Raw genomic sequence first — 23,194 nt, 5'->3', positions numbered from 1 at the left:
AATAATACAAGTTGATATTTATGGAGTGCTTCCTGTTTGGCAGTCTCAATTATATGCATTTAATATATACTGATGTATTATAATATATAACCTGAAACATATTGCAGTACCAATATCTTTATATCTAGAATATATATCCATCCACAATCTGTGCTGCAATATGTACATGTATACAGTACATAGATACACACATACCCAGACCACAACATCTACACATATAAATAGACACAGCTAGATATATAGAAACATAGGTATGGGAGGAGGGGAGAGCTCAAGAGATGGAGCACATGCTTAGCATGCAGAGGTCCTGGGTTCAATCCCAAGTTCCTCTTCTAAAAATAAATAAATAAACCTAATTACCCCAAAGAAAATAATTTTAAACATTAAAAAAAAGAAACATATATACATGTCGATACATATAAATACAACACAGACACATACACATATGGATACCTAACATATATCTGTGTGTATGTAAAAAAAGTGTATCATATATGTACCGTAATGAATTCTGAATATACATGTGTGTGTATGTATGTGTGTACGTATGTATATACACTTCATCTCACACCGTTATCATGCGCTTTATACAGATGGAGGAAATGAAGCACAGAGAGGCTGAGGAACTGTTCACAGCCTCACCGTGAACAGCAGCTCCTGCAGATGTGACCCTGGCAGCTAGACGCCACAGCTAGAGCTCTAAGCACAGAGGTCCGCCACCTGTGCGAATTCTCTTGGTTCACAGATCTGTTTGTCTGCCCTGACATCAGACCGTGAGGCCTTAAGGACAGGGACCTGGCCGTGTTCACCATCACACTCCCAGGACCCAGCACTGCCCAGCACACTTCAGTACATGTTTATTAAGTTGAATTGGTGACATTCCAGGAAAACTGCTACCAAGAGTAGGACTAGAGTTTAGAATCTGTGAGGTTAGAGAAGGAGCAATGATCTCTGCCAGAAAAAGAAAATAACCTGGCAATTCAAGAAGCAAAACTGAAGTCCAAGTGTGCGGTGCACTCCTCACTGTCTTTCCGGTGAGCTTGCGCGCTCCTCGCCCAGCCTGCGGGGGAGGCTCTTCCTCCGACCCTCTTCTCGTGTGCCTCTCGGCCAAACATTGCTCAAGGACCCAGGAGACAGGAGCATGCTTTTCTGTTTGTGTTGGGAGTTCGGGGACTGTGTCTGAGACGGAGAGAAATCCCAGGCCTTTAGAAGTTCATCTAAATAAAAATGGGGCCTGTGTGAGGAAGGTCTTAGAGTCCCCTAATGAGGTGACACGGACACATAAACATGAAACACATAACTAAGATTTGTGAGGGGCTTTAGATGTCACAAAGCACAGCCACGTACAGCATCCTGGTTAACCTATCCCGACCGGACTCAGCCAGCTCTTACCACTTCTCACCAGGTGAGCGGGCGTGGGTTTTCATTAGGTTGCTGGCTTTTGCTGTTGTGGCTGCTGTCTTTGTTAATTTTTAAGGAACCAATATTTAGACTTCCCGTGAAGATGGTGTATTGAATTCACACTTTGTTTCTCTGTTCCACACAAATAGAAATGAAAGGGGAAAACAAATTACACACTTACACACACACACACGCACACACAGATATTGCCAGGAATAAAGTGGTAAAAGATTACCTTTGTTGAGTGACAAGTAGAACAAAAACACAAATGAGCGAAAGGGGCTGCAACCCTGTGGCTCCTGGGCTCAGCCTGGAGTGGGGCTGAAGGTACAGCTTCTGCAGAGTGACTGAAATAAAACTTAAGCTACACCCAAGATGGGGAGTAAGTTTCACTACTCAAAGCCAGTGGACAGATATATAGGGTTTTCCCACTTACAAAAAAAAAAGGCAAGGAAATGTCTGCTGCCCACCCCCACCTGGAGCTATGAATTTTAGCAAGCTTCAGGCTTGAGAGAGCCCAGAGGACACTGGCACCACTTCTCAAGTAGGACTGGAATCAAGTAGCATGTTGACTTGGAGACTGGATCCACTCCATTCTCATGATTAGTGTGAGGGACAGGATTCCTAAAATACTGGGAGGAGACCTAGGGATCCAAACATGGGCCTGGGAGCCAGGGGAAAGGACTGTCAAGTCATTTGGTAAGGCGGGACTGATACAGATGGAGAGAGAGAGAGAGAAAATAAATAAGTAAATAATCTCATGTAACTCTAAGCCTAAGCCGAGTTCTATTTCCTGGCCAAACCTTAGTGGAATAGAAATCAGGAATCAGAAATGCTAGATAGCTGTGAAGTTGGAGAGACAACAGACCCAAGACTAGGAGGACTGATTAAAGGTGTACACATGAAAGACGCCGTTAGACTTCTAGGGCACCTGCTGTAGCCAAAGTGACATAATTCCTCTTCCCTCTTCACTCACCCCTTGGCCACAGAAGACCAGAATGTTACCACTGAAGACACTGAACCAGAATATTCTGGATTCAGGGGCATCGGGCATAGCAGAGGGAAGGGTGAAGAGCTAAAAATGCTGAAAATGAGAGTCTAGCATCCTTCTTTCCCTAAACTCCCAGAAGGCCTTCAGGCAGCCTTATACCCACAGGCAAGAGATTGGAGGATACAGGAACTCCTTAGGAGACTGATAACCCCAAGTGAAAAGACCTGGACAATTAGAAATTGCTGGACAATTAGAAATTCTGCAAGGAAATGGCTGATGATTTGCTCCATTGCCCCAGAGTGAAGCTCACCACTCAATAAGCCTTAACCTCATGTGCTGGGCTTTCAATAAGCTTTTAAGTGCCTTACTTTTCAATATAAATGGACAGAAAAGAATCACCAATTTTTTGGAGATCACTTGTAATATAATAAACAGACGGACACAATCTTTTTTTTAAAGAAACAAACAGATAAAATTCAGGAATCAAAAGAAATTAAGGGAAAAAAATATATGTATATTCCCAGAGAATTAAAAGATACTGCATCCATGAAACAGGAACAAACGTTATCCAAAAGGAACAGTCACAAAACAAGCAACAACAAGAAAAGACCTCCTCAAAATTAAAAATCAAAATGCATCTGTTCTCAGGAAGAAAGGGAGACTGGGTAAAGGTAGGCACCTAGGTGATGACAAACACCAGGTACACAGTAACAATCTAGAGGGATTTAGCTGTTCTCTCTGAGTGATAAGGAAAGGAAAGGCGATGGGAGAGGAACCCACAGGGTGTTCACCTGTATCTGTGATGGTTTATTTCTTTTAAAAAAACACTTTTTGAAGTAAATATGTCAAAAATGTTAAGATTTGACAAAGCTTTTTGGATACTGTCATATCATTCCTTTTCACATTGTCTGCTTCATTATCATTTTTTAAATATTTCACAAAATAAAAAAATCAAGTTCATTTTTAAAAGGCTTACTTTTTCACCACAATTCTTCTATTAAGAAAAAAACATTCTAAGCACACATACACATATGAACAATTTAAAAAATACGTAGAAGATATAAACTTCACTACAAGTTGTTTCCTACTTGGAGCTTTAGTTATTTTAACTTTTACAACAAAACTTCAGATTCATCAAATAATTAAAGTCTTGACTGTCCCTAATTATTATCCTATGAACTAGCATTAGTTGAACACCTACTGTGTGGAGATAAATGTCAGGCTTTCTTCTAAACAAAATGTTCCAGGTGTCAATTCACTTGCACTGTATTGGTGTGTGGATTCTGGATCATTTCTTAAATTTCTGATTCCCTGTGCAAAGGCCAATGCACTTCCCTATTGATTCAAACTGTAGTTGTAGCGAGAAGAATGGAAATAACACTATTCTCAAATGCATGGGAGTCTGTGAGCACATTGTCTCACTCTCCTTCCAAAACAAAAAGGCCTATTGAGTAATTACAAGTGAGACTGCTGGCTCCAGAGATTTCTGCTTGGTTGAGGACTTCCACTTTTATGACACCCACCACCACCACCAATCCATGTACATTAAAATAGATGCCCCATCTCTTAAATGCTATGGTAACCTGCTTGCAGGTATCTTAGAACACTTCCCCATCACACCTCCTTCCCTATCCTCCAAATGCCTGTTTACTTATTCATCTGCCCCCAAAGACGAGATCTCTTTAAAGGAAGGTGCATTGTTTTGGTGCTATTCCCAACACATAGCCCAGGGCATGGTACACAGCAGGTGTTCAATAAGTGCTTTTTCGAATAAATGAGCAACTGAATGTCAGCCTTATTTCCCTGCTATTGTCCTACATCCTGGTGTTGCTACTTCGTGACAGCAGAGCAAAGAATGGTGGTCCAAAGCTTTCTGTTATTACACCTAATTCACACAACTGTGAAACACTGCAGAATGCACACCCACCAAAAACGAATTCCTGCATGTTCAGTTCACAGTAGGTCATTTGAAATTTGCCGCCACTGAGGTATCAGAATTTAAAGGTTCCAATGACTGGGGAAACAATTCCCATTACCGACAGAAAAGTCACAAGGAACAACATTAAACTAGTTTGGCATGTGGATGATTTAGCGTGAATGATGGATTGTCAGAATTTCTATGTCATCAAAAGAAATAGGCAAAGAAGAACAAAATCTCTGTCCAAATGCTCAGGTACCTCTTTCATTTCCTGTTTTTCTAGTAAATTTGCATTAGACCTAACCCTTAACCTTTTCATATCTCAGTTCTTGTGAGGATATATGAGTCTCCCCAAAACTTTACGGAGCCAGAGCCTTAAGCATCTGAGGTCACACTGTTCCTGAACCTTTTCTAGCTCATGCACCACTACTGAAAATTCTGGGTTCCATCCATGTTTTATAAGAAGGTAATGAACTGCACACATTTAAGAAAACTGTTACTCTATTTATCATCTACATTAAGTTTAAGAAATTAAAAATTATGAGTGATATTGTTGATATTATTACTGCTGTTCATAGTAGGTTGAATAGTGTCCCCCCCAAAATTCACGTTCACCTAGAATCTCACAATGTATTCTTATTTGGAAATAGGGTCTTTGAAAATGTAATTAGTTAAAGATCCTGAGATTAAATCATATGTGATTTAGGGTGGGCCCTAAATCTCATAACTGGTGTCCTTATGAAAGGAGGAGATGGTACAGAGAGACATAGGGAAAAGGTCATGAGAAACATGGAGGCAGAGATGAGAGTTATGCTACCACATTCCAGGAGCCTCCAGAAGCTAGAAGAAGCAAAGAACTATCCTCCCCTAGAGCGGGGTTGCAGGCCTGCTAGTGTCTTGATTGCAGACCTCTATCTTCTAGAACTGTGAGAGGATAACTTTCTGTTGTTTCAAGTCACCTGGTTTGTGCTACTTTGTTATGGTGGCCTTAAGGAAACTAAAACATTATTGGTTTTGAAAGCATTAAACTAATAATTGCATCATTGGTTGAAGACGGTAAAAATGTTACACTACTACAAAGGATAATAAGAAACAATTTTATCACTGGGAATAAGGAAGCAGGAATTCTTAGGAAGCATTTGGAAAAGTGGATTCCACTTGGCCACAGCCGAGTCCCATGATCTGTGGTAAGTATGGAACACAAAAAAGCACAGTTAGGCGGGGTCATCAGTACTTCTCTCAGACGACCAGCAAAAGGGGCCAGTTACACACCAGATCAAATGCATTCTCTTAGAAAGAGGTTCTTTTTAACTGACAGAGAAGTTGGGAGTTGCAGGACTCTATCAATGTCCCAGGCATTTCTATATGAACATATCAGGTATTATGACATAGAAGTCCTAGGTGTCACTAGCACTCCTTTTGGGATCACATGTTCCAGACACTTCTCCAGTGCTGGCTCGTCACCACTGCTGCTGCCTGTTCTGCAGGAGGCACACGCTGGACTGGAAGCTCCAGGAGCACAGGGACTTTTACCTGTTTGTTTGCTGAACAGTGCCTGGCACATACTAGACAATAAATACTTGGTGAATTAAGTCAAACTGAGACTTGCCCAAAGACACACAGCTAGCAAGCAATGAAACCAGGACCCTAGGATAGGAACCCAGGTAATACGGCTTTTGAAATCATACTCTTAACCAGTATACCATCCTGCCACTGGCAAGTGGAGATAAATTTCAAAATATTAACTAAACCAGCACTAACCATTTCAGAAAATTTGCAAAATGGATAAAAGGAAATAATTACCCAGTAATCTACCACTCGGTTGGTCAGCATTAACATCTTGTGAACATTTCTTCTTGGGGCTTTAATCTCTCTGTGTCATATATATATTTTTTTCCCAGAGGTATAGCCAGACTCTAAACACATGTTCTGCTTTTAAATTTAGCATTATAGCAAATCATATTTCTATGCCATTATGAACTCTTCATAGACAAAACGTTGTATATTGCATTGAGAGGTTGTTACCTAATTTACCTCAAGTATTTCCTATTGTTGGACATAGGTTCTTTCCACGGTTTTATGTTTTGTTTGTTTACTATAAATAGTTCTCCAATAAAAATCTTGGTTCATAAACTTTTAACAACATTTTTGATAATATTTTTAAATGTCTAATATATTTATATTAAATATAAACTGTAAATAATATTTACAAAAAATAAAATATCCTTAGGATAGGTTCCAAACAGAAAAAGAAAAAAAAAAGGACTTGTGGGTCAAGTAGTATAAAATTTTTAAAGGCTATTATTACTAATACTGGCAAAATGCTTTCCAAAAGGATCATACCAATTTATATTCCCACTGGCAATGTATGAAAGTGGGAACAGAATAGAGTGGATCTTCTGGACTAAATATACTAGCATATTTACTTATTTCATAAGCAATAAATATCTCATTATTTTAATTTACACTTGCTAGAGGCTGAAATAAAAAGATATATATACTTACAATATGACCCACCAATTCATTTCCAAAGAAGTACTCAAGAGAAACAAATGTGTCTTCCATACCATGTTTTGTTCATAATATCCAGATACTGGAAACAACTCAATGTCCATCATCAGTAGAATGGATACATCAATTGGAGTATATTCATAAAAGGAAACACCACAGAGAAATTTTAAAAAGAATGATTTACTATGTGCAACAACATGGATGCCTCTTACAGACATTACGTTATGTAAAAGAAGTCAGGCACAAAGAAAATACTGTGTAAGGGCAGGCAAAACTAGCCAATGATAATGGAACTCCGAATAGTGATGGGGAAAGGGAGGGGTGGGCATTAACTGGGAAAGGCGACGAGGCAGGCTTCTGGGTGCCGCAAAGTGTCTAAATTTTGATCTGCATGGTGAGCAGACGGGCATACACAGTTGTAGAAATTCACTGAGCTTAAAATTAGTTCAATTTGTTACATAAAGGTTATACCTCTATAGAGAGGTGAAAAATGTAAAAATAAAAATAAATAACAAAGCATGCATTTTGAAGGACTGCGTAAGTGTATGGGCCCTCCCGTGAAGGTCCTTCAAGCTGAATGGCTCATTGCTCCATTTTATGGGAGTGAGAATTGGCTTTTGGATGATATCATGCTTTGCTGTTCAGGGAGTTAGATAATGAACCCACTGAACTATTTACACATATGTTTGAAGGTTATAGAAACCTGGAATGGTGCCCAAAAGACTCAAAGAGCAAAGGAAGTCATTTTAGCAATTACCATCTGGCAAATCTACCACTTCAATTATTATTTAAATAACACTTTTAGGGACAAAAAATGATAAGCATAAAAAGGAGAAAAGGGATCATAAAAATCTTCAGTAATGGGAATGGCACAACACTGGGAGCCAGAACCACATTCTAGTCCAGGTTCTACAATACGTGATTTCTAACACCAAGTCTCCCTGGTTTTCTTCTACCCTTCCTTTGTCAGTCTCCTTTAGTGCCTCCCAATCCTCTCTCTTCCTTTAAATGCTGGTGTGCTCCTGGGTGTGTCTTCCTAGACAACTGCAGATAATTTCATGATTTTAAGTAGCATCTATAAGCCAATGCCTCCCAAATTTACATCTCCGGACCTGACCTCTCACCTAAACTTCTGCGACTGTAAACTTGACAACTCCATTAGGTGTCTAAGAGGCATCTCAAATTTAAGATCTTGATTTTCCATATACCCTCCCCTCTTTAACACCACTCCTCTCCCAGCTTCTCCACCTCAGGACAAGCTAACCACATTCTGCTTAAAACCCCAAACCCAGAAAGAGTGAAGGATCATAAAATGTGGGAGGCCCTTTCCCACTTTCTCTTTTATTCACAGCACTGACCACCACTTTCTGTGTTATATACAATATCTTTATTATCTGTCTCTCCAAAAAAGAATGGAAGTCCATGAGGGCAGGGACTTTGTTTTATGAATTGCTGTGTCACCAGTGCCTAGAACAGGGCTTAGCATGGGATAGGCACCTGGAATATGTTGGCTCGATGAATTAATGATATATTGAACATCATAGATTCTTGGCTGAAAAAAATCACTGATAATAACATAAAGGACCATCTTTCATAGGACTGTCATTTACTCATCAGGTTGTGGTTTACATGGGATACATAATAGAAAATGTCTTTTTTTTTTTTTTGGCAACAAAATGGCACATGCTCTGCTGGTCTCTGCGGGGCTATGGCCTCACAACAGCTCTGACATTGACATTTGTGGATGGAATTCAGAAAGTCTGGGTTTAAGTCCTGACTCTGTCCCCTATTAACTGGGAGCCCTTACGTTATACGTACATCTCTCTGAATCTAGGTAGTCTCATCCATAAACCGAAGATTATTAAACCTGCCTCACAAGGTTATAATGCAAATAACTTTAGATGATACAGTGTTTAGGAGGGTGTCAAGCAAATACAAGGTCTTTAAAAAAAAAAAAGACCAAAAAGCAGGTATCTGCATTTATGTAAATTACGCTATTGATCATTACGCTTTCTTGACAGGCCAAGTATTATTTTTAAATAATATTTATTATCTTTTTCTCCTCATCATAAATACATACTTACTATAGAAACTGTGGACTGTCCATAAAAATAACTCTTAAATGAAAGTGACCTAGAATTCTACCTTCTAGAGGTAACCACTGCTAACATTTTGGTTGTGTGAAGTCTCTTTAATGTACATTATCTTCTTTGTATGGTATTTTACCCTGTCCTTATGTTAACAATGTCACACAAATTCATAAAGCACATGACTTATAAAAGCTATATTTCTTTCTTCTATGCTCGTATGGATGGTCTATTGGACTGATTGACCTGTGTACAATTACAATAATATCGTTAATAATTTTTGTGATTATTTTTATGGATGAAATTTCCAGATGAAATGACTGGATAAAAGAGGATAAAACCACTGAAGCTTTTCACGCATTTTGCCAAATTCTCTTAAAAAAAATTGGGCTAATTTACACTAAAACCAACAGTATATGATTGCCTGTTTCCTCACTTCCTCATGAGATATTGACTTGTACTGTGGGAAAAAAACCCACAAACACCATTGTGGTAAATAAACAAACAAAAAATCTTACCAATATTTTATTTCATAATATTTGTTATATTTTAATATCAATTTTTAATAATGACATGATTATATTTGTAAAAATATGTACTATTAAACATTTGTTTTCAAATGAAAATGTAAAGTTTCACCTTCTAATAATGGTGATTGTCAATTCTTTCTGAGAACAATTCCAGACATTTCTCTCTGTATGGATAGAAAGATATAAGGACTAGTAGGTAGTTAGAAAGAAGGAAGGAAGGGAAGGAGAGGTGAAAGAAGGGTGAAATGAGGTTTTCTTAGAAATACAGGCAATTTTCTTTATTTGTGGATTCTGTGTTTGTGAATTTGCCTACATGCTGTATCATGGTGATCATTTCCCAATACACATTAATATTTAATCATTAAACATGCCTCTGCGATGTACCCACGCACAGAGTATCAAACCACATCACACGTGACTAGAAAACCTCCCCCAGGCCTGCCTGCAAGGGTACAAACTGGGACAGGCCTGAGCAGCAACAGCTACCATTGTCAGGGAAAGCCACCCATCCAGGGAACACGATTTCCAAGTCCAGGGGCCACACTGCATGGCGCATACGGATGGTCTGAGGCTGACCCCAAAAACTGCCTTGCTGTATTTCACTGATTCTAAGGCACACATTATTTTCACATCTCTGAAAATGAAGCATGCCTTGTAATTGATGTCATGTCAGAGTATAATTGGCAGAGGTTGTCATTTGTTTCTCAGTGATACATAAAAAAGACGGTGCATCTTATCATTGACGGCATCTCTAATTTAACAGAACACAGTGGTGTAGACCTGGAAAGGCAGCCCATCAAGGGTGCTGGGGAAACTGTGGGTGATTGGCAGGGAGAGAAGAAGGTTTGGGTAATTGGGGCAGAAAATGGCAAAGGTGAGTGAGTAGGAGGATGCAGTCATGGATGGGGAATATTTTAGTTGAAAGACTGTGCAAAGGTCACTTGTCCATGATCATCATCTTCAAATATTTGAAGGGCTGCCATGTGGAAGGAGCAAACACACTGGTTTTGTGCAGCTCCTGGGGGCAAAATGAGGACCAACAAGCGCAGTAAATGATGCTGAGCTTGGCTCAAAAAAACAGCAAGGATTTAAAAGTTTTTATTTTTTAAGCAAATTGGATGAACTTCCATGTGAGGAAGTGAATTTTATTGGTAGGAGTCAGGAAGAGTCATGCTGCTTTAGAAGGCATCCCTGCCTTGAATTTGAGATTTGATATAGCAACTTCTCTTCCAGTTTTAAGGTATTAAAACTCTAAAAATTTATACATATTTAGCTTTTACTAGAAAGTTATTTTATATAAATAATCAAAAGGAATATCAGAGATATGTGTAGAAATATCTTAATTGTAGAGTAAAGAAAGATTTAATCAATACATCCATTCATTGGGATATGGTTCAATAAATACAATGTGATGAAATAGACAGCTGTTTAAGATAACCACTATGAAAACCATGTGCCAGCAAGGAAAACCGTGTGTGATAAAGTCCTAAGTGAGTGAATAATTCACAACACAACATTACATCCTCACTGATTGTAAAAATATCATGTTTGCATTTGGACAAGGACTCCCTAGGAAAAGGAAAAGGAAAAGAGGTGATTCTTTGAGGAACAGAATTCTAGGTAAGTTAGTCTTTTTCCTTTTTAATTTTTGATTTATGTTATTGTTCTGGTGAGCTACTTAAGCAATCCCTGTTGTGGGAAAGTTAGTTCCTGCTACTACTTTGAGAAACTCAAGCTGGGGCCTCTCCAAAATGAAAAAAAATATGCACTGTAAGCTCCTTAATGCTCCTTCCCAAAGCACTTACACTTATAAAGGATAATCTTAAGTTCTTTGGACCTAATTTCTCAATAAAAGACCTGCTAGGTATTTCCTTTAGACTGGAGATCCCATAAAGTAACTACTGAGACAATAAGGGCAAAGTGAACCAACAGACTTTTGGAAACCTCTCACCTAGTCCCTGCACTCAGAGTGTAAAACGCAAAACTGGACCATTAAAAATCAATGAAGCTACAGGAATAAGTCATATAATCTACGTGAGCACAGGGAGGAGAGGAAGAGTTGGGGTGGGAGAAGAGGGGAAGACAAGTAATGTAGGCTGTATGGGAGGCATTGAGAACGAATATACAGGAAGAATAATTACTAAGGTTGTTGATTTTATTTTATCTAAATAATAAATGCTCTGATTTTTTAAAATCAAATAAACTGGTTCATACTGAAAGATGGTAATCTCCTGAGCCACTCACCACCAAATTCTAAGTCCTGCTCCCTAAAGTCAACCTCTTTCGACTATTTTACCTATTTTTCTGGTAATTATCTCCCTATCTCTAAACAAGATGCTCAAACCACTATATCTTGCTTTAAAAATTTAAGACCTTATATATTGACTTCCTGCTATATAAGTTAATCATTGAGCTTTCTTACACCATCTTCAACTTCTTAATTATGTATCAAATACTGAGCTAACCAATAATCAGTGTTTGCATCCTTATGACTTATACAAATGTTATTTATTACTAAACCAAGCAATATACTGGGATGCCAAATCCTTTCTTATAGAACTATTGCTTTTCCTAGAGATGTTAACTGATTTCTTTTTTGTGTGTTCATTTTTAAATGTACTTACTGCTACTTTTTTCCCAACTACCCCAACAAGTCTTTCAAAATCTATCATAATTTTCACGAACACTCAACCACAGTTTCAAACATTTATTTCTGCCTCCTTTCCTCCTCTCTGCCACCGACCTATTTGTATCCTTTTTCCCTTTGCCCTCAGTCCTCTGTTCCCATCTGGACCTATTGGTCTCCAGGCCTGTTACAAGGTTTTCATGCTGGGCATTCTTTTCTCTACCATCTTGGACTCCAAGCATGAAATGCCCTGGTTTCTTAAACCCACGTCTTCCTCTTTTTTGATTGACTCCTCATTTTATAAAGCATATCCTTTGGTAGCTTCCTAAGAATAGATGTGTAGTGGGTAAAATGCTTGAGCCTTCATGACATAAAATGTTTACATAATACCTTATATCCTCAATGGATAATGTGTGTCTGGAGTCTTAGGTTGACTATAACTATCTCTTCAAATTTTAAAAATATTGCCCTATGTTCTGTTATCCAGCGTCGCTATGGTTAAGTTTGAAGCCATTTTGAATTCTGATCTTGTCTCTGTCTCTCTATCTCTGTCTCTTTCTCACTTGTCTTTATTCCAAGTGTACTAAAATTTCACAATAATGTACCTTGGTGTAGGGTCTTCTTTCATGCAGTGTGTTGAGCCATCAGGAGCCTGTCAGTGTAGAAGTTCACAAACTTCAGTTAGGGGAGACATTGCTACATTAGCCCTTTGATAATTAATCCTTTCCATTTTTTCTAACTTCTCTTTCTGAATCTCCTAATTTATAGATGTAGGAGTCCCTGGATTGACTTTTTAAGTTTCCTATTTTTTCTTCCTTCTTGCCCATCATTTTTTCCCTTCTGTTGGACAACAAAGTTACTTTTCAACATTTTTATGAACTTTTTAGGCTCTTTTGTCGGGAGGGGGGGAGTGAAATAGAAACATCATTTTTTCCCCCCAAGAGCTCTTTATTGTTCTGTTTCCTTTTCCCAAGTATCCTATTGATTTTTTATTGGTGTAACAAATTTTCTTATCTTTATGAAGATAATAGTTACAGATTTTTTGAAGTTTTCCCCTGCTTCCAGAATTGTCTGTTTCACTGAGTTCCTTTTCATTGTCGTTTTCTGTTGGTTTGTTTATTTCATTGGTTGGTTTTTTTGGGGAGGGGTTTTGGCGCATTTTCATCACTTTCATGTGGAAGGCCTTCCTCAAATACCTAGCTATCCTGGATTGCCCATTTGTCCTTTTTAAGAGTAAAGCACCAAATGTAATCTGAAGCACTGTGAACATGGGCAGAGACTTAATTGCTGGGTTTCACTTTGGCTAATGAAAGGGCATGCCATCCTTGTGGATGGAAAGCTCCATCTGTTTGTCTCTGGAAAGCTTTTCTTGGGAGCTACTTCATTTCTCCACAAAAGGATCCTCTAATCTGCTGCTGGAGAGCTTCAGGAAAGGGATACATGCTTGGATGCTGGCCTTCGAAGGTAATAGGGGAAGGTGCTCACGGTCTCACAGTGTGTTATATAGATCGTTCTTAATCCTCTTTTAGTCCCATTTTGTACCACCTTGCTCTCCCCAGATATGGGTGTCCCTGAAACAAGAGACCATTGGTTTAATCTCCAAAGGCAAGGAAGAGACCACCTTCTGGCCATGAAGGGTTAAGGGGATGTCTGCCAGTCACCCCGTTTTAGCCTCTACCTCCCGAGCTGCAACTGATCCTCGTACTCTTCTTGCAGAGCCTCTCAGAGGCCCCTTGGGCAAGCCATCTGCCGGCACTTAAATGGGAACTTTCCCTACTTGGCTAGGTTGTTTGCCATGCCTGCATCTGTTTCCTATCTTCAGAAAAGTGGTTGAACCATTTCATTCATTATTGTCTCTCCTTCTGTTCTCGTTGTCCTTGCAGACCAGTATATTTATGCTTTTGCCACTGTTTCAAGGATTTGGGGAGGGAAACAAGACAGGCCTGTGTGAACCACTGCTATGATTAAACTGAAGCCTAATGTCAAATTCAGAGGAACAGTGGAGTTAGCCAAGTGGAGAGAATTGATGGGGCAGTCCAGGCGGAGTTCTACATGACAGTCTTCTAGCAGACATATAAAGTAAACTAAAATGGATAAGATCTTCTGCCTGCTCCAGAGAAAACACTGAAGTAGCATAGTGCTCAATTCTCAAGCTCAAGGTCTGGAAGGATGCAGCCTTCATCCCAGGCCACTTCCTTAGCTGCTGTGTCTCTATCAGGAAAATGTAACCTCTCTGGGCCAGCATTTCCTCATCTATCAAATAGAGAGAAGAATTGGACCTACCTCCTACCTTTATAGAGCCAATTAGATGAGGTGATTCTTTGTAAAGAGGTCAGCACCATATCTAGCAAAAGAATAAGAACCAAATAAACATCATTATCGTCATCATCATCATCTAACTGCACAAATACATCTTAATAGGGAAAATCTGATTGAAGGGACTCGCAAAAATAATGTAGACGAGCAGAAAAGAAAATTGTATGAAGAGTCAGTGATGGAGTTCTGAAAGCCTTCCCTGGATTTGGCTTCCTGACAGAAACCAGAGTTATTTGAAGGACTAAACTAAACATGAGTATTTGTATAAGGTGCTGCTTAGGAGTTGTTCACACAAGTACTTATTAAGTGGTAGCTATTGTTATTATTATTAAATGCGATGTGAATGGGACAAAGAAAGCACCTTGAAAGTTCAGAAGTGGGAAGGAGATTAACTGTCAGGTTAAAACCTGGCCTAGGGGTACACTCTGAACCATCAGTCAATCCCTGGGAATAATGAGGTGCCCTGCTGTGTTCTACACTAGGGCCTTGCACTTCCCTTAATGTATCTCATTACCTGTTCATCTCTTTTCCCCCTAGAGACTATAGCTGTGAGTGGGAAGGACCCAATAGGTCTAATTCTCCTCTAGATTTCCAGCACGCAGCACAGTAACCAACACACAGTATTTTTTATAGTAACTGGAAACTGTTTAAATCCCCTCCATAAATATTTTTAAGAGCAAGCATGAAGTGGTAGGATGGACAGAAAATGGCTGGTTTGGCACACCTTTCATTTCATGCTCATGGTATGACAAGCCCCAAAATATTTCATATCTAGCCTTTTTATTTTTAAGTTTCTTGTGCAAAAACTAGGCACATTGAGTGGCACCAAAATAAACAACTCAATATGGCTCCAACTCTTTTTGCAAATCTCCGAGGCTGGCAAATCCCACACGAGCCCACCTGGCAGCTCTGCTCTCCCACTTTACAAAAGGGTTGAGAGCAAAGCGTTTCGGGAAAATTCTACAGTGCTGAGTGCATTTCTTTTTACCTCATGCATTTCCATGCTTTTCTTGTTAGTTAGACATTTTGTCAGATTATTAAAATGAAGCAATGCTTGTTAAAACAAATAGGAAAAAGATGCTTTCTGTAATGTCTTGAATTTTACTCTTTGTAGACTTGCCAAATTACAGGATTCTACAATGTTTCCTGTTACCAAAGGGAATGAGTGACTTTTTCTGCATAATACCCAGAGTTGAGAAGCATCTTATGATGAAATCTCATATTTTGAAGGTACATTTATAGTTCTCAAAGTACTTTCATGAGTTTATATCATTTAGTTCTGGTGAATGGATCCAGTGAGAATAGTTTCATTCTTCCAATGGAAAAACAAGGGTTCGGCAAGGTTTAGGTGACTCAAGTCAACGTCACACAACGGGCTGAGAGCACACAGAATGGCAGAAAAGTAGTGGGATGAGCAGCAGTCAGGGGCCCTGAGTCTAATAAGCTATGCAACCTTGGGCAAGACATCTCATTCTTCTGGGTCTCAGATTCCTTATTTGAAAAGTGAGAAGGTTAAATAAAGAATGCTCCCAATTCAATGTAATTTGGTGCAGCCATAATGGAAGACAGTAGGAAGATTCCTTAAAAAACTAAAAATAGAGTTACCATATGATCCATCAATCCTGCTCCTGGGCATATATCTGAAGAAAACTCTAACTCAAAAACATACATGCATGTGGTTACCAGGGGGGTAGAGGGTGGGAAGGGATAGACTGGGATTTCAAAATTGTAGAATAGATAAACAAGATTACACTGTATAGAACAGGGAAATATACACAAAATGTTATGATAAATCACAGAGAAAAAAATGTGACAATGAGTGTGTATATGTCCATGAATGACTGAAAAATTGTGTTGAACACTGGAATTTGACACAACATTGTAAAATGATTATAAATCAATAAAAATGTTAAAAAAAATACATGCACCCCAATGTCCATAGCAGCATTATTTACAATAGCCAAGGCATGATGGAAGCAACCCAAATGCCCATAGACAGATGACTGGATAAAGAAGATGTGGTAAAAATATCCACAATGGAGTATTGCTCAGCCATAAAAAAGAATGAAATAATGTCATTTGCAGCAACACAGATGGATCTACAGATTGTTGTACTAAGTGAAATAAGTCAGAGGAAGGCAACTATTATACGATATCACTTACATGTGAAATCTAAAAAATGATACAAATGAACTTATTTACAAAACAGAAACAGATTCAGACATAGAAAACAAACTTATAGTTACCAAAGGGGAAAGGTAGGGGAAGGGATAAATTAGGAGTTTGTGATTAGCAGATACAAACTACTATATACAAAACAGATAAACAACAAGGTCCTTCTGTATAGCAGAGAGAACTATATCCAATATCTTGTTTTAGCCTATTATAAAAAAGAATATATGTGTATGACTGAATCATTATGCTGTATACCAGAAACTAACACAATATTGTAAGTCAACAATATTTCAATAAAAATTTTAAATAAATTTTTTAAATGCTGTCAATTCTAATACTCTGAATTATATAATCCAAACTGGATTTTCTAAGCTCTTTCCATACTATGGCACAAAACAGATTATTCTCTGGGATTAAACCTCTTCTGTTACTGATCAACCCAATGAATCTCTCTTTCTCACTTTCCAGTTGCTTACTTTGAAACACAACAAACTGTATACAAATGGATGGAGTACCTGATATTTGTCAGGCACTATGCCAGGCAGTAATGATGACAAGGTGAAGGGGCCTGGTGCCTGCCCTCAAGGAATTTACTGCCTAGAGGAGGCACATGAGCAGCTATGAAGCTATGTCATGGCTGTAGTAATGGAGAGATGATGGACAAGGTGCCAAGGAAGCATTTAAAAAAAAAGGCAAACTCGAATCTGTCTTCCTTAAGAAGTGCCATTTGGGTTGATTCTTATTAATTGATGGAAACAAGACATTGTGGTGATAGCAGCAGGTGCACAGTCAAGAAGGCATGAAGCATCCAGAGAACAGTCAGCCCTTCTGGAGTGGAGACAGGGCTGGGGGAAGGAGAAGCACACAGAGCAAGAGATAAGGTCGGAGAAGTGGACTGAGATCCAATCACGAATGACTCCTGTTGTTGACCCGGGCCTCACTATTTAGTCTTGTTTTGTTTATTTATGTTCTGCCTTGCTCCCAAAAGGATTTGAGGTGGTTTACATGACAAAAACAACAACAACAACAACAAAACAACAGTTCTGACTGGCTTAAGTAATAAGGGACTGTATTTGGTTCAGGTGAGGCCAGTTAGACTTCAGGATTTATTCACCCAGAGACTCTAGCTCAGCTCCTCTACAGTTTTGTGACCATCCCTTCTTTGGTATATTTACTTCCCTCCAACATCCAGTGGTTTCCTATTTTTAGACAGGAAATATCTGACTCAGAGCCCCAAGAAATTCCCCCTCTTGTCTCTCTGGCCTAAGCTGGGTCACATGCCCATTTATGAATCAGCCCTTGAGTACAGGAACCTGCCAGGTGCTGACTGCCTTAGGCCTGGATTTCTGAACCACTGTGCCCACTCTGGGGGGATTATCCCCAGGCCGCTCACATCCACCTCCTGAGCTGAGAGTGAAGCCAGCCTCCTTGAAACCATGGGCTGTGATGGTAAGAGGTGGCATCAGTGAATGAACACTGGTTTAGATTACAAAGGGTGAAGAAAATGGATATGGGACATTTAAACAGAAATGTTCACTGAACTTGGAATGCATTTAAGAATCATATGGACACTATGATGCAATACGATAGTATTATATTATTTTATAATATATGTAATCATATATAACTATATATAATGCTATTATAAGATCATAAGTTTAAAAATAAAGGTGAAGAGATAATAAAGACAAAAGGGGAAATTTACTAAATACACTTCTATAGTAAATCCCCAGGTATTAAAGATGAAATGCTAATTTAGTTTTCAGTTTCCCAGCAGCCAAAGCAAAGAAGGAAGAATGATCATTTAAAAGAGTTGCAGTATATTTTGGAAGAGCAAATTATTTCTGGCCCACAGTCTTCGAGAAAATATTTTCCTCATTGGTCTTCGTAAAAGGATGACTAAATGATGTTATGAAACTATCACTAGCATCCCTACAATATACATAAGTCTTTTAAAACATCTATCAACAGCAACAAAAACTTAATTTAGGCTACTCAGAGATATTTAGTCCAAATCAAGGCAACTCTATAAATGCCTTGGATTAATCCAAGGATAAAATCTAGACTGATCAAAGCTGTGATTCTCAAACTGGGGTAAAATGAGTATCCCAGGGGGCACAACAGGAGGTAAAATGGTCCATCTCCCTAGAGATAGGTGGGAAAACATTCTGGCCTTGCCTTTATCTAGGTAGTAAAGGTTTTAGGGCATTAATCACACATTTAAACCAACATGAATAGATACAGAATAGAATATAAAATGCATATATGCTTTGAAAGAGAGAGCATGAAACCTCAATGAAAGGAATGTCCCACTTGTGTGAACAGCTTTCGGTTTATGTCCAAACCCCCAGAAGGACAACATCATACTTTTCTACCCTTAGGGTTTATTCAGGGGAGAGGTTTGAAAACACTTGCTCCTGCATTTCCTCCTCCGGCCGACTCCAAGTTACCTCTTCCAGCTCTTTGTAGTTCTCGAGTCACATCATTTTTCACATTTTATTCCAGTTACTGGTTTATTATCTGTCTTCTCTGATAGAGAGTAAGGAACTGGCTGCCTTGACGCTTCAATTCCTGCCACGGTGTCTGATTTTTTGTGAGGGGCCAATGAATTAATAAGCTAATGAGCTAAAGATGTCTGATTTTTAGAGGTTGAATTGTGCCTGCCCCTCCCATTTCACATGTTGAAGTCCAAACCCCCAGGACCTCAGAATATACCTCAGAATGTGACCATATTTGAAGATAGTGTTTACAGAGTTAACCAAACTAAAATTAGGTCATCAGGGTAGACCCTAATCCAATATGCTTGGTGTCCTTATAAAGAGGCTAATTTGAACACAAAGACAAGTATAGAGGGAAGATGATACCACGATAGAGCCAAAGAGAAAGGTCTGTAAGACAAGAGTCCCTCACAGCCCCCAGAAGGAACCAACCCTGCTGACACCTCGATCTCAGACTCCTGGTCTCCAGAATGGAGAGACAATTAATTTCTGTTGTTTAAGGCACTCCATTTACTGTACTTTGTCACCAGAGCCCTAGTCAAATAATATAGTGATCTTCAGGTCCTTCAGATAGCTGCCCCCCTCCATGAATATGTTCCTTCCAAGAGGCATTTGATAAAATTAAGTCTTTTGTCCTTTGCAAGGACAGCAAGGGTAGTGTTGCCATTGTTGTGGTGACAGAGGCCAGTCCTGTGCTGGGAGAGTGAAGTGTGTTCCAGGACCCAGGAACCAGGACTCCTCCTGGCACTCTGGGCCTTGTGTATGACAAACCCACACAGACCACCTTGTTTATAGATCAGCTCCGATGTTAACTAGCTGAGTGATTTGGGGACAGTTGATTAACGTCTCTCTGTTCCTTCACCTGAAGGAAGAAATGTCATGACATGTTTAAGTAAAAAGATGACAAGTGCATTTTATTTTGGAAAGAATAATTATTGTGAACTAAACACAAAAATTAGGGTCTTAAAGTTTTCCATTAAAAAATAATCTCAGTCCATTTAGTTTACTTATAAACTTTGGCTAAGGCTTACACTTAGAACAAATATTTTTAATTTCATTATACTACCAAGTCAACCAAATCAGTGTGTGTGTAAACTCAATCTCCATACCTTGCAAATGTGTTTTTTTCTAGTTCCTTCTCTATGTGATTTTCATTGTTTAACTTTTTTTTTTTCCTTATTGCTTCTCAGTAGCTGAGTGCCTCTTAAATCAAGCAGAGAAGATTGAAAAAAAAGAACATTCTCAAGTATGGGTTTGAGGTCATTTGAGTCTAGTGATCTTTGGCTTTCCAGAGGTTAAAGTCAAACTTAAACCTGAGCACCTTCCCAGAAATAGCAATAGAGAGATGGTTTTGGTTTAAGTTCATCTGTTATGAAAGAATAGAGAAAATACAGCACTATTGTTTACTCTGAGCCCTAAACACTTTTACGAGAGTATCAAAACTCCAGGTTAATAATTCTTTTTTACTTATTGACCCAGTGTTAACAATTATTAAAGATGGTCAAACATGATGTAAAAATTAAAGAACTCTATTCCTAGCATCATCTGTGGAGAATAACTGCCATACATTTGGAATTCAGGTATAAGTCATGAAGTGTACAACAAATTTAAAATAAGAGAAGGCAAGCCAGGGTCACTGCAGATAGGGACATCTAGGGAAGGGAAGAGTGCTAGCTGACATCCTTACAACAAACGAGGAAGCAGAAAAACCATAAAACTAATCACGAGTTTATAAAACCCCAGCATTCATGTGTTGTAGAGGCGCAGAATGTTAACTGTACCATGGGCCCCAGGACATTACTCTGATACAATCCAACAAAAAAGATACGGCAGCTGCAGGGTTTCCTTGAATGGCAGGGGCTCAGGAACTACACACTCTGAAGGGCCTCTGATTAGCCAGGTCATTTGGGAATGGTCATTTAACCTCTCAAAGCCATTCTTCATCTCCAGAATGAAAATAATGACTCTGCCATTGCCTATTGCACAAGGCCGTGGTGGAAATCAAGAGGAAAAGAGCTGCATCGAGTCTCTGACTTAATTTCACAGCCGGACCCTTTCTTCTTCTTCCCTTGGTTTCCAGGACTCTGCACCGTCCTATTTCCTCCCAGTATATTGGCTCTTCCTGCTCGGCCTCCTGTGCTGGTTCTGCTCTTAGGTCTCTACATTTTGGAGCACACCAGAGTTCAGCCCTCATTCTTCCTTCTCTTCCCTGCCTGCAGGCTCTCTGTAGGTAATTTCAAAGTGTTAAGCATGATTCATTTTGCTGATCATTCCCACATTTATGTCTCCAGTCCTAACCTCCTTTCTGATCTCCAGACTTAGAGACTCAACTGCAAACTTGGCATCTCCGCTTAATGTCTAACAAGTATCTCAAATTTTATATGGCTGAAATTGACCTGTTGATTTTCCATCATTCAACTCTAGTCGCCCCTATTTTAGTCAATGTCATCCACTCAATTGCTCAAGTCAAAAAACAATGCTAGGAATTATCTTCAGTCTTCTCTTTCTGTCTTCTCTCTCATCTAATCCATCAGCAAGACTCATCAACACTACCTCTGAAACAGACCTCGGATCCGTCCACTTATATCTGTACCTCAGCCACCACTGCCTTTGTCCAAGCCACCATCTTTGCTCATCTGAATGTCCACAATCAACTCCCAAGTGGTTGTTCTCTTTACCTATTGGCCTATGCAAGCTTGTTTTTTTTACATTTATATAAATTTAATAACATATAAACAATGCATACATAAAAGATAGTGTTTTTAATTTAAAAATCCACCAAAAAATAAAAACATACATGTGTACTTAAAAAAATCAAAATTCAACAAATGCCTAGAAGAAGATACACAAAATCTATGATACACTTAAATTCTTGGAAAGAAAATAAGATAGAAAAAAAGGACAAAGTAAACTTCACTTCCTTTTTTACTAAAAAATACAAGAACTTGAAGTGAACATGTAAGTCTGTTAAAATGTAAATTCTCAATTGGATATTTGGATATTGTTTTCTGTAAGTTCTTTTCTCTAATTTTCTCAAAATAAAAAGAAAATGAACACAGAGAAGGGCAGGTAAAGAGAAATAAAATAAAACGGAAAGTACCCCTGAGCCAAAGATTGCTTAAAAACTTTAAATATATCCCCTGCATAAATAGCTGGTAAAATATTTTAATTTCATGAAGAAAGTTTTGCTCTATTTCTGATTTTAATTAGGACATTTCTATGTGCCTCCACACTGTACAAAATCTTGAAAATGTAAATCATATCATGACAACCTGTTTAAACTCCACCAATGGCTTCCCAACACATTTAGAGTGAAATTCGAATTTGTTTACCATGACACAAAAGCGCTACCGGACCTGGCCTCTAACCACCTCTCCAACCTCCTATGCTGGCACCCTAATCATCTAGGCCGAGCTATGCTGCGCTTCAATCTGTCTGTCAATCACAGGTTCTTTCTCATAGGAAGCCCTTTGCCTTAGTCCCTCCTCCGCCTGGACAGCTTTTTCCCCAGAAGTGAACTTGGCTGGAACCATCTTGTCATGCAAGCCTTTCCAAATACAGCTACCTCAAAGAGATTTTCCTTGACCAACTGATCTGAAGGGACCCCCGCAGACACTCTCCATATCACCCCACTGTAATTCTCTCCACAGCACTGACCACAATCTGATCTTTACTGCGTGTTTCTGTATTGGTTTTCCTTCATTGCGTCTCCTTTATCCCCTATCCTCCTCCCAGAATATAAACTCTACAAGTGAAGAAGCCTTGTGACATCCCCAACTCCAAGCACTGTGTCCGGCACACAGAGGGTGTATTAGCTTTTTATTGTTAGGTAACAATTATCATCATTCTAGCAGCTTAAACCAACACCTATTTATTAGCTCACAGCCCTGCAGGTCAGGCGTGCAGGCTCAGGGGGGATTGATTCTACAGCCTAGTCAGGGCATTAGAAGCTGAAATCAAGGTGTCAGCCAGGCTGAGTTCTTAAACGGAGGCACTGGTGAAGAATCTGCTTCCAGGCTCATCCAGATTGTTGGCAAACTCCAGCTCCATGAGATTATAAGACTGAGGCCTTCATTTCCCTGTCAGCCAGGGGCTGTTCTTAGCAACTAGAGGCCAGCTGCATTTCTTCCCATGTGTCCCC

The 23,194-nt window shown here is 39.1% G+C and overlaps 2 long non-coding RNA genes across 3 annotated transcripts in view; both read right to left on the bottom strand.

The window, feature by feature from the left end:
- Positions 1 to 23,194, bottom strand: part of LOC116283925 (uncharacterized) — a 268,303-nt gene that overhangs the window by 210,702 nt on the left and 34,407 nt on the right. The window contains exons 3-7 of one of the 2 annotated variants that reach the window (XR_012062729.1): positions 14,355 to 14,408; positions 12,670 to 12,716; positions 9,548 to 9,602; positions 6,816 to 6,903; positions 5,406 to 5,492 (exon numbers count right to left, since the gene is read on the bottom strand). This is a non-coding gene — a long non-coding RNA (uncharacterized lncRNA). Of the gene's footprint in view, positions 1 to 5,405; positions 5,493 to 6,815; positions 6,904 to 9,547; positions 9,603 to 12,669; positions 12,717 to 14,354; positions 14,409 to 23,194 lie in introns of those variants that run through there. The other variant, XR_012062728.1, reaches the window with a different exon arrangement.
- LOC140688045 (uncharacterized) lies at positions 20,766 to 22,786 on the bottom strand. The gene is made up of 2 exons (XR_012062730.1): positions 22,711 to 22,786; positions 20,766 to 21,277 (listed from the first exon to the last, which is right to left on the bottom strand). It is a non-coding gene; the product is annotated as an uncharacterized lncRNA (long non-coding RNA).

Source organism: Vicugna pacos, chromosome 2, assembly GCF_048564905.1.
Source record: "Vicugna pacos chromosome 2, VicPac4, whole genome shotgun sequence".
NCBI classification, from domain to species: domain Eukaryota; kingdom Metazoa; phylum Chordata; class Mammalia; order Artiodactyla; family Camelidae; genus Vicugna; species Vicugna pacos.
This window is presented reverse-complemented; position numbering and strand designations above follow the sequence as displayed.